Source organism: Triticum aestivum, chromosome 5D (genome assembly GCF_018294505.1).
Source record: "Triticum aestivum cultivar Chinese Spring chromosome 5D, IWGSC CS RefSeq v2.1, whole genome shotgun sequence".
In the NCBI taxonomy this organism is placed as follows: Eukaryota; Viridiplantae; Streptophyta; class Magnoliopsida; order Poales; family Poaceae; genus Triticum; species Triticum aestivum.
The window spans coordinates 6,636,360-6,649,051 of record NC_057808.1 but is presented as its reverse complement, the minus strand read 5'-3'; the positions used below and the strand labels follow the sequence as shown (position 1 = coordinate 6,649,051).

At 46.5% G+C, this 12,692-nt stretch overlaps 1 long non-coding RNA gene and 1 pseudogene across 1 annotated transcript; both read left to right on the top strand.

Annotated features, from left to right (window-relative positions):
- Positions 1-6,147: 6,147 nt before the first annotated feature.
- Positions 6,148-6,875, top strand: LOC123124083 (pentatricopeptide repeat-containing protein At5g15340, mitochondrial-like; annotated as a pseudogene).
- Positions 6,876-6,891: 16 nt separating this feature from the next.
- On the top strand, positions 6,892-8,158 carry LOC123124082 (uncharacterized). Its single transcript, XR_006460952.1, has 2 exons — positions 6,892-7,151; positions 7,906-8,158. It is a non-coding gene; the product is annotated as an uncharacterized lncRNA (long non-coding RNA).
- Positions 8,159-12,692: the final 4,534 nt, after the last annotated feature.

Genomic DNA, 12,692 nt, shown 5'->3' with positions numbered 1-12,692 from the left:
TGTTTGATTTATCTGCAGGCCAGTATCTCATTCCGCTGGCGGCCATTCACACCTACCAGAACCCTACATCAGCCACAGAGCCAGAGTCGGAACCACAATTTGATCCTCCACGACAGTCTAATTACCAGTGGGATCCGGAGATGATTGCCAACCAGTGGCAATCAGAGTCTTCTTCATCTCAGTACGACCCCAACTACAACTTTGGATATCCGCCAGGCCATCCGTGGCAATAAACCAACTTAGGCCAAAAGCCTAAGCTTGGGGGAGTACGTATCTCTCACCGACATTACATTCATATTCACACACTCATTGCTAGATGTCGGTGCTCATGCTCTTTCACTGTAATATCCATGCTAGTTTTTTTTCCTTTTATGCTTTCTTCTTGTGTGTTTGATAAACCTTAAGAAAAACCAAAAAAATTAGTTGTAGCTTTTAGCTAGTTTACTTTCTTGCTGTAGTAGTAATAATTAAAAGAAAACCCAAAAAGATTTCCCGTTCTTCTTTTGCTTGTTGGGAGCTTTCCCGTGTAAATAGTTTTATTTCTTTTCTTTTCTTTGGGGGTCGATAGGAGAAGACCATGATTAAATTGTTGAAGTGGCTCTTATATGCATTATTGTTGATTTAACCAAGAGCCCATATTGCCTTGTCTTCTCCTGTTTATTGAATGCTCGCAGATTCCAGCTTAGTCCAATGCACGTGCACTATTATTATTATTCACATCATTCGGTCGTGCAAGTGAAAGGCAATTATGACGATATATGATGGACTGATTGAGATGAGAGGAGCTGGTATGAACTCGATCTCTCTTGTTTTTGTAAATATGATTAGTTCATCGTTCCTGATTCAGCCTATTATGAATAAACATGTTTGCAATGACAATTAGAGATTATAGTTGCTTATGCCATGCTTAATTAGCTAGGAGTTATAATGGTTTACCTTGCGTGCCAACATGCTATTAAAATGGTTGTGATGTGGTATGATAGGGTGGTATCCTCCTTTGAATGATTCAAGTGACTTGACTTGGCACATGTTCACACATGTAGTTGAAACAAATCAACATAGCCTTCACGATATTTATGTTCATGGTGGATTATATCCTACTCATGCTTGCACTCAATGTTTATTAATTTTAATGCATGTTCATGACTGTTGTCGCTCTCTAGTTGGTCGCTTCCCAGTCTTTTGCTAGCCTTCACTTGTACTAAGCGGGAATACTGCTTGTGCATCCAATTCCCTTAAACCCCAAAGTTATTCCATATGAGTCCACTATACCTTCCTATATGCGGTATCTACCTGCCGTTCCAAGTAAATTTGTATGTGCCAAACTCTAAACCTTCAAATGAAATTCTGTTTTGTATGCTCGAATAGCTCATGTATCAACTAGGGTTGTCCGTATCTTCCATGTTAGGCGGGTTATTCTCAAGAGGAGTGGACTCCGCTCCTCACTCACGAGAAAATGGCTGGTCACCGGGATGCCCAGTCCCATGCTTTATGCAAACCAAATCAAAATAATTGCAAACAAAACTCCCCTGGGACTGTTGTTAGTTGGAGGCACTCGTTGTTTCGAGCAAGCCATGGATTGATGCTTGTTGGTGGAGGGGGAGTATAAACTTTACCATTCTGTTTGGGAACCGCCTATAATGTGTGTAGCATGGAAGATATCGCCATCTCTTGGTTGTTATGTTGACAATGAAAGTATGCCGCTCAAAATATTATTTATCTCTATTTCAAAATCGAGCTCTGGCACCTCTACAAATCCCTGCTTCCCTCTGCGAAGGGCCTATCTATTTACTTTTATGTTGAGTCATCACCCTCTTATTAAAAAGCACCAGCTAGAGAGCACCGCTGTCATTTGCATCCATTACTATTAATTTATATTGGGTATGACTATGACTGGATCTCTTTTACCATGAATTACAATGTTTAGCCGGTCCTTGGTCTTTAAAGGTGCTCTGCATTTAGGTTTTGCGGTCTCAGAAAGGGCTAGCGAGATACCCTCTTGTTATATCATATCATGATTGTTTTGAGAAAGTGTTGTCATCCGAGATTTATTATTATTGCTCGCTAGTTGATTATGCCATTGATATGAGTAAACATGAGACCTAAGTGTTATTGTGAATATGGTTAGTTATAATCTTTGCTGAAAACTTGAATGCTGGCTTTACATATTTACAACAACAAGAGCAAACAGAGTTTGTAAAAGTTTTTCTTTATCACTTTCAGTTTATCAACTGAATTGCTTGAGGACAAGCAAAGGTTTAAGCTTGGGGGAGTTGATATGTCTCCGTCGTATCTACTTTTCCAAACACTTTTGCCCTTGTTTTGGACTCTAACTTGCATGATTTGAATGGAACTAACCCGGACTGACGCTGTTTTCAGCAGAATTGCCATGGTGTTATTTATGTGCAGAAACAAAAGTTCTCGGAATGACCTGCAACTCCATGGAGATTATTTTTGGAAATAATAAAAAATACTGGTGAAAGAATCAAGGCCAGGGGCCCACACCCTAGCCACGAGGGTGGGGGCGCGCCTGCCCCCCTGGGGGCGCCCCCTGCCTCGTGGGCCCCCTGGAGCTCCACCGACCTCAACTCCAACTCCATATATTTGTGTTCGGGGAGAAAAAAATCAGAGAGAAAGATTCATCGCGTTTTACGATACGGAGCCGCCGCCAAGCCCTAAACTCTCTCAGGAGGGCTGATCTAGAGTCCGTTCGGGGCTTCGGAGAGGGGAATCCGTCGCCGTCGTCATCATCAACCATCCTCCATCACCAATTTCATGATGCTCACCACCGTGCGTGAGTAATTCCATCGTAGGCTTGCTAGACGGTGATGGGTTGGATGAGATTTATCATGTAATCGAGTTAGTTTTGTTAGGGTTTGATCCCTAGTATCCACTATGTTCTGATTGATGTTGCTATGACTTTGCTATGCTTAATGCTTGTCACTAGGGCCCGAGTGCCATGATTTCAGATCTGAACCTATTATGTTTTCATGAATATATGTGAGTTCTTGATCCTATCTTGCAAGTCTATAGTCACCTACTATGTGTTATGATCCGGCAACCCCGAAGTGACAATAATCGGGACCACTCCCGGTGATGACCGTAGTTTGAGGAGTTCATGTATTCACTATGTGTTAATGCTTTGGTCCAGTACTCTATTAAAAGGAGGCCTTAATATCCCTTAGTTTCCATTAGGACCCCGCTGCCACGGGAGGGTAGGACAAAAGATGTCATGCAAGTTCTTTTCCATAAGCACGTATGACTATATTCGGAATACATGCCTACATTACATTGATGAATTGGAGCTAGTTCTGTGTCACCCTATGTTATGACTGTTACATGATGAACCGCATCCGGCATAATTCTCCATCACCGATCCAATGCCTACGAGCTTTTCACATATTGTTCTCCGCTTATTTACTTTTCCGTTGCTACTGTTACAATCACTACAAAACCCAAAAATATTACTTTTGCTACCGTTACCATTACTTCCATATTACTTTGCTACTAATACTTTGCTGCAGATACTAAGTTATCCAGGTGTGGTTGAATTGACAACTCAACTGCTAATACTTGAGAATATTCTTTGGCTCCCCTTGTGTCGAATCAATAAATTTGGGTTGAATACTCTACCCTCGAAAACTGTTGCGATCCCCTATACTTGTGGGTTATCAGCATCATCAGAGAGGCGGTAAGGTTGATGTAGAGGCTAGAGACTTGCAACGGCGGTTTAATTATTTCGGGTCTCGCTCTGGGGTTTTTGTAATATTTGAAAATTTATAGCGCCGGAATTAGGTCAGACGGAGCCTCGAGGGCCCCTCCTAGGCACTAGGTTAATATGTTAGTTCCCAAAAGTGATATAAAATGACATATAAAGCATACAAGATTGATAATGTAATAGTATGAAATAATAAAAACTTATAGATACGTTGGAGACGTATCAATGCTCTGGTGCATAACGGACGGCTAAAGCGTGCTGATAATGTCAAGAGAGTTTGGGGTAGATTGAATGTGACATGAGAGGAGTCCGTAAAGAGAGATCTGAAGAAATGGAGTATCACCAAAGAACTAGCCATAGACAGGGGTGCGTGGGAACGTGCTATCCATGTGCCAGAACCATGAGCTGGTCGCAAGATCTGCTGTTGGGCCTAGGGGAAGACATTGTGGGATTAGTTTGTAGATAATTGGCAGCAAGAGTGATAGAAACCTAAACACTAGTTTACAAATTGTTGCACAAGGGGTTGATTTGATCCTAAAGATAAAGTTCAATGTTATGGTAGATTTATCTTAATTATTTCTCTTGTAATTGTGAATGCTTACATGGAGGATATAATGATCAATAGTTATTTGTCCAAGTAAAGGCAGTACCTTAGCGCATGCCTGCCCGCACAATACTTATCGAAACAACAAAAGGTAACTCAATGAAACTTGGTGAAATTCCTGTGTGTCCTCAAGAGCGTTTTAATCACTATAAGAAACACAATCACTTGTCCTTAGCATATGTAAGGATTGTGCCACTTGTTGCACTTTATTGTTATTGTTATTGTTTATCATTTTATGCATTATCTTGCTACCAAATGTCCTATCAAATTACTTTTATAGATTTTGGAGTGAAACCTTGCTAAAAACTTCTTATAGATTCCTTTTGCTCCTCGTTGGGTTTGACACTCTTATTTATCAAAAAGCTGCAATAGATCTCCTATACTTGTCAATCATCGGCCGTCCAATGGTCGGTCACTAACTAGTCACTGCTGTTATCTATAGCCGGTCAGTGTTTGTGTTTCCTGATACATAAAAAATTGACATCACACATGGTTATTGTTATGAAGCCCATCACTATCGGACACCTATGGCAAAAAGAACACCATTTGATAGAGTTCCACATACATATAGTTCATCCAACACCATCCACAACATATACACACTTTTAAGCAACATACAACAGAAACACTATTTGAAGCATGACAAACAAAAGTTTCACTAGGCTAAGAACAAAACTTCAAATCAACTACGTAACTATGCCGGCTCAAAAAGGAGCGATCTCCCCTTCACTCTGCTGCGTGTAGCTATCTCCTTGCTCGGTGAATTTACCAACTTTTTTTTTCCTTTTTTCACACTTTCATTCATGAACACTTAATAAATATCTTGCAGATTTTGTGAAATTAAAGAACATTTTTAATTTTTCAAATGTATTTAAAGTTCATGCACATGTTTTAAGTCTATGGATATTTTCTAATTTGTGAAGCTTTTTTCTAATTCATGAACATTGTTTGAGGTCCACTCATATTTTGTAAGTTCATTAATGTTTTTAAAAATTATGGTTTTGTTAATTTGCAACATTTCTTTAAATCACAAACAACTTTTTGATTTAACAACCTTTTTCAAATAAATAAACGACGGCTAGTTTTTTCTAAGCTAGCACTGGAGTGAGCGAAAAAGAACTAAGTGAACGAGGAGCAGGGAGCCGAGTTGAGCGAGTGAGGGCTTCATGGGACCGCATTATAGCAACAATTTCATCCTTTCAACATGAAATAGGAGTTCCCAAGGGATGTCGACGGACACTGACGCTGAAACGTGCAAGGACACTACAACCACACACAAAACAACTCCACTCTCTTGTCAGAACAAATACCGTCTTTAACAATAGCCTAACACAATATATGTATGAAAAAACACCGCTAGAACATAATTAAAACTCAAGTCAACGCAGATAAAACAACCGACAACAATAACATGCTAGAGAAAAAAAGGTTATCCCCACATGCTTCAAATAAGAGGGTGACACACAGGAGCATGGAGACTAGGCCGGCCCATTGGCGCTCAATACCGACTCGAACAACATATTGTAGGGAATGCTTTTTTTTTCATTCTACTTTCCAACTTTCTTGGCTTTTACTTAGTTTTTTTCATTATTTTTTTAGAAACACATCAAAATTTATTTTGTTTTGAAGGTAACAATTTTTTAAATCTGAATATTCCTTAGATCATTATTTGGTAACATGAACATTTTATGAAAAAAACGAGAATAGTTTTTAAAACTTGTGTGGATTTCTTTTGGCACGCGCTTGCACGTAGAACACACATGGGCCCGCCCTACATACCTGGGCCTGGGCCTCGTATTCTTTGACGCCAAAGGGCGCCCTGCCTCGTCTTCTCGTCTTTATATCAAAATCGATCTCAACGCCGGCCGGCCGCCGGAGTGTCCCTTCCGTCTCCTCCTCCCTTGCATTCTCCTCGCGCCACCCCACCCGTCCCCTCCCGGACTGTTGGGTCACTTCGGAGTCAGTGAGCGGCCACCGTGCGAGGCTACGGCCATGCGGCTGCACTGCGCCGCGCTCCTCCGTGGCGCCGCCTCGCTGCCGTCTCTCTCGCTGGTGGCCACACTCCACGCTGCCGCGCTCCGGAGAGGCGCGTTCCAGCGCGATGTCCGCGCACGGGTCGCCCGCCGGACTCCGCGCGCATGCTGTTCGACGAATTGCCCGCACCGCATCTGTCCAGCACACGGACGGTGCTCGGCCTGTTCCGCGGACGGGAGGGGGAGATGGATGACAAGGCGGTGATGGTGGTCCTCGCCGCGTGCGCGAGGGCTGGGATGGTGGGTGAGGGGAGGGAGGTGTTCAGGAGGATGATGAGGCCGGCGCTGCAGCACTATGCGTCTACCGTGGAGATGCTGGGAAGGGCAGGCGAGGTCGAGGAGGCAGAGGGGCTGATGAAGCCGATGGAGGCGCCCCCCCGGGACAGGGTGATGTGCGTGGTGCTAGCTGCTTTCCGCCCCCGGGCGCATGGCCGTGTCAATGTTGCTGAGAGAGAGTGGCCAAGTCGATGTATGGCAATGCATGCATGAATTTGGCCAACTGAAGATCAGAGCTCTCTGACACGGTTTGGGTTGGTTCCTTGGTGGTAATGAGTACAACACAAGCCCCCTGGCTGATGGAGACCTGAAATTTGTACAACATGATCCTTGGTCTACCTGCATGGATCTGTCCTTCAGCAACCTGACTAATTGCCCTGTTTGTCGTCGCCCCATTACTCTGCTGGTACCTACTGAAGTTGCTTCCCTGCCACGTGCTGAACAAGAAATCGCTCCTATTGTGCACTGAATTGAGCAATACAATGGCCGTTTTGCTATAGCTCCTCACAGTATAACTCAGGTAAACCTGCCATATCTTCTGGACATAGTTTCTTGCACATGTCGAGTGCCATTGGAATTTGGACTGCATCCTTGCAAAAGCCCTAACAGCACTTGGTTTATTAGCTCTTTTGTCACTTTCAGATCGTTGGCCTAATGCCAATTTATACCTCTGACAATAGAACTGAGCATACAGAGTTGTACTATTAGATTTTTCTGGTGAACTCCTTATTAGTTGAGATCTAGATCAGGCTATATATAGTAGCAGTTGTATTATCTCCACATACCTGTACGGTACAATGTCCTAAATTTGCAAGAGTAACCCGTCGAATATGTTTAGAAATAAATCCAGTGAACGAGACTGAATTGTCCATCAGAGGGTACAATTGAACTCAGTTGATGATATACTGTAGTCACACCTAACTAGTTGGGTAGAATCTCCACGTAGTCCACCGAGTTAATAGATGTTCAAGTACATGCAATCCTCAGCTTGGCAATCGCTAGAAATAGACGGAACAAAAATGCACTAGGGATTCCATCGCTACTCTTGTCTATATTGAAACACTAGTACACAAGTGGTTGTGTGCCGTAGATGAGTGGAGGTTGTGCCCTAGATCATAGCAGGAACTCTAAAGGCTTCAACTTATGAAGTATAAGTATTGCAGTTAAGACTTAAAGAGTTAACTACAAATTGCTTCCAAGATCTTAAACTCTAATTTCACGTGGGACATTAAATTTCTTGCCAGCTGCTTACATTTTCCCTTGGTGTCTTTAAGGTTTTTTATAGAGCTGAGATGGTCAGAAGACATGCTCTTTCCCCGGGTGACAACGACTTGCAGCAACCGCTTCAAAATTCCAGGTTTTCTTTGTCCTGCTTCTCATGTGTGCTGAGTACTTGTAATTATGAACCTATCATTATAAAACTACTTTTGTTAGTTGCAAGGATAGCGTGTCAGTAAATAAATTGAGAACAATCTTACTTCTTGTCCTGATCTGTTGAAAAAAGCATGCTGTCTTTTCCATGGTTTACTGATGGTTGCCGTGGTCTGAAATGAAAATGTAACCAAACTTGCGAGTCCCAGTTTGAGATCCCTGGGCTTTGTCAAGCTGTTCTCTGTTATACCCTGCTCCAATCATTTGCTACTACAGATTCATGCTGGATGTGAACTGCAAGCTAAACATGCTCTTTTGTCGTATAAATTGGTCTTACGATTGTTCTGTTTCTCATCTCATGCAAAAGGCAGTGCTTTGACAAAACATGTTCATGATGTAGTTAGGCTGTATTGCAGTTTAGATGCCCCGGATGAAGCGAATTCCGAGTTAGCCAAACGGAGAAGCAAAGCACTGGCCGTGCACTTGTATACGTACAGAAGTTCCATCTGGAACTCCTCTTTCGTGGTTTCTCTTCATAAACCTAGCACCAACGGTTCGCATGGATGTTTTCGTAGTGAAGTGAAGCATCCCGAGAAGAGATTCAGTCAAAATCACGGTCAGCCTCTGACACCCGCATCACTCCCAGGGCGACTCGGGTGGCGAAACCCTAGCAGCCACCCGAGACCCCTCCTCCCCGTCGCTCCCTCGCCGCCGCCGAAGGATATGCAAGGCGGGCCAAGCCCCTCCCAGCGGACAGCGGCGGCGGGGCTCTCCCTTCCAGTGCTTGCGTCAGGGCGTGGAAGATGTCGGGGCGGCTGCGTGCCCCAGCGCGTGCACGGCGGCAGATCTGGCGAAGGCAGGCGCGGCCGGAGTCGGTGTTGTTCCCCTGCGGTGGAGGGCGCGAGGTGGTGGAGAGAGCGGGCGCCGGCAGTACATCGTCTCGAGGTCCGAGCGGGCTGGATCTTGGCCCGGCGGGCCGGTGGTGGCGGCGGGGATGTTCTGTTCACGTCCGGCTCTGGTGGTGGAGGACTGGAGGGAAGCGGCGGTGGGTGGTGCTCTTCCCCTTCAGCAAGCTCTGCGAGTTGCATGCGTTCCCTTGCAGCATGTGTGCCATGGTTTGCTGCTGTCCGCCTTGGTGCGGATGCATAAACATGACTGCTCCGGCTTTCTCTTGGTGGCGCCGGCTGCTTTGGGAGCTGATTGGGTGGGCTGCATAGATCCGGGTGAAACTCTTGCAAAGACCTTGTCGATGCCGGCGGCAATGGCGTCTGCGGATGTCGCTTCCCTCCTTGGGGGTGCCGTCGAGGAGCTTGTTGCAACCCCACAGCTTATGTCTTCAGACTCCGGGTGAAAACCTTAGATCGGGCATTGCCCGAACGGATGACGGTGTTGGCTTCCATCACTCTTTTCTTGGAGACGTCATTTGAGGAGTTCTTGTGGACGGCTGTCGTGACGCAGCTGGCAGAATGGGGAGGTTGGGTTCGTGGTTGGCCGGCGGGGGGCATGTGTTCTGTAGGTGGTGGTGGTGGAAGTGCTTTGCTGATTCAGAACAGGCTAAGGTTTGTCTCCAGCTCTGGTTGACCTCCTCTCAGGGATGTTCGTGGCGACGGTGAGATCTCGGTGTTCGACGTCCTTCGAAGATGTTACAGGTTCTCGTTGCTTTGCTTGGTGCCCAGGTTTGTTGATTTTGTGAAGGTGCTCGATGTAACACCAAGAGGAAGTGCACTGCTTGTATCGGTGGAACATTGCCCTTCGGTGGCGTCTACGGTTTTCGTTGTCGCGATGTCGCCTTGGTGATGGGATGCCCTTCGATGGTGTTGCGACTCTCCTAGGTCTCGAAGGTGAAGAGTGATCGCTGGGCAGCCTGGGGACTTTGTCCTCTCCATCGTCTCGACGTCGGGTATCCGTTTGATTGATCCAAGAAGACTCCTCCCTTCTCTTCTCGGTCTGTTCCAGCGTCAGGTGCCAGGTTCAAGGCTTGTACTACTAGGCATAGCTCGTTTCGGTTCTCTCTCTGTTTCCTTGTCCCTTCTTGTGGGTGTCGTGTGCTACATCTTGTAGCCGTTGTATTGTATCTTGCTCTGGTTTATGAAAATGAAAATGGTTCAGGCCGACTTTTGCCCGCCGTAGCAGCTTCAAAAAAAGTGAAGCATCCCGTATTATATTCGACAAGGGTTGCAGCTGTAGGTAGGTACCTTGGATTTGGTCCCTGCTGCACCATTTTATCAGTTGTTTGCAGTCTCTAACGGCAAGTCGCAACGTGCCTTCCTGTTTGGATGTGACGACCTCTTTCTGATAATTTTGGTAATGTGATCATGCTTTAATTTTCTGCTCGAAAGATGTTGGAACTCCACTACGCAGTGTTGAATTATTTCTTTTGTCGGAATGCGTAGTGTTGATTTGGCTCGCAAGTTTTCAAAATTCAAGGATTGAGAGTTGCCATCAAAACAAAACCAAGCCTGCCGCAGACTTCTTGATGCTCAACTTTACCTGTTTTTTTTGTTGTTGCCAGGTAGCTTTACCTGAATTGAGATTTATATGAATCATTATTGGCAGGTTAAATAGCAGTAGTTTAACACATATTATGCAAGAGTTTCATTACACAAGATTGAAACTTATATCCGCGTTAGCTCGTGATCAATGAAATGCCCATGTACAACACTGAAGTGTGGTGAACTGGCTGCTACTAATATTTAAGATAGATGCAGCTCGCTGCTACTAATATTTAAGATAGATGCAGCTCCCGTTAGTTGGTGCATGGCGTGAACTTAAGAGGAGAAGAAATGGTGATGATCGTATCAAGTAATAAGTGAAGAAGGAATCCATACGCCTACTTTGTGAAATTATAGATGGCCATTGATGCGGCTGTGCTCTTTTATGCGGCTTTCTGAGATGGATCCCAAGCTACTTGTCTCTCTGAAAGCTTACATGATTGACCGCAATACATGCAAAACAAGTTCGCAATATCGGAACCGTTGTTTGCAGCAATATTCGTCCAGAATCATCGCAGCGTGTCATGCAACAAACAACAGATAGGGTTTAGTTTGTGCTCTTTTGCTAACCAAAAATATATACATGCATGGTAAAGTAGGAGTATGTGCAAAATAGACACCGGCCGATGCATGAATGTGCATGCATGTTGATCTCGTGCATTTAATACTATATACATTCTGCAATCGTCCCTACAAAAATGACGATCGATGTATCTAGCTAGCTAGTATGTACAGCCCTAGCCGCCCTTCCTCCCCCCCCCCCTCTTCCCTCCCTCGCCGCCGCCTGAGGCAGCCGCCGGGCAAGCCCGGGGCACCAAGGATGGTGGTGGCGGGGCCTCGGTTGCCCTGCTTCTGCGTGGGGAACCCCGGATCTGGAGCGGCGGCTCCATTGGCAAGGCACAACCGCTAGCAGCCGTGCGGCGGTGGATCTGGTGTCCCGGCCGCGTGGGCAGCGGGATCCGGTGGTCGGCGCCGGCTTTTGCGTCGGACCGGTTTGAGCTCCGGACCAGGTAGATGGCTCGGGCGGGGCCTTCGGGTTTAGATATTAGGTTTAGGTGAGAGGTCTAGGCATGTGGTCCAGCTTGCATCCCTTCATCATTTGGATAAGAGTAGCGACAGATGTTGTCAAGATGACGGATTCAGGCATATTGTTGTTCTACTTTGTAAGGTCCTCGAGAATAATCAATAAAATGACCGCATACATCTCTCAGATGCAGAGGCCGGGGGTCATCTTCCTTAAAAAAAAGCTAGTATGTACAAAGTGACGTATAAGATGAGAGGGTTGGATCGGATCGATCGGATGGGATGCTACCAACGTAATGCACAGTTAGCTAGCTTTTTGAATGTTGCCTGGCTAGGGCTAGTCCTACTGGACGACCACGACTCTGCGTGTGCGGGCTCGGTTCTGCCTCACCCACTGGTAGAGATGGGGGGATGCCACGAAGTAGGAGTGGGTCCCACCAAACCCGCCGTGCAACATCCCGATCACCCTGCCATCGCGTCGACAAGTGGCGCCCCGGACATCCCGGCCACGCTATCCACGTCGACCTCGACGAAGATCATCCTATAACCGAGCTCATTGGTGCTCATCATTTCCATACCCCTGGTGCAGCTCGTCCACCCCATGGCATCCCCTGGTGCCCGTTCACCGCCGGCCAGGCCACGAGCATGCACCGCATGGCCGCCCTTGGCATGCTCCGAGCCACGGGGAGGGTCGGGTGCGGTCCGGGGCAGACATCGTCGGTGTGGAAGTCTCTCAGAGCCCAGCAGTAGACGTGCTTCAGGGCATGGGCCGCTGTCATCACGTGACATTCATCATGTCGTTGATCACATTGTGGACGAAGCCCACGGAAGTGCTTGGGCTCTGCACGGCTAGCGCTCTCTCTCTCCTGCTCGTTTTGGATGCTCCACACTCGGTTAGCGATCCTCCGGATCTCATTCACCTTGCCGGGCATCGGGGCAAACTGGATGTACATCAGTGCTTGGCCGCGTCGTACCTCGTCCTCCACGGATTCGGCTGGGCCATCGGGCTATGTATGTTACTGTACCCACGCGGGCATCCGAGGAGAGCCCCAAGCCGTCGGCACCAAACCCACCCCCTCCTCCCTTCTCCCTTGCCGCCGCCGGTGCGAGCTGACGGGCAAAGCCCGGTCGGCCAGGGCGGCGGCGGGGATTCTTCTCCCTCCTGGTCAGAAGCT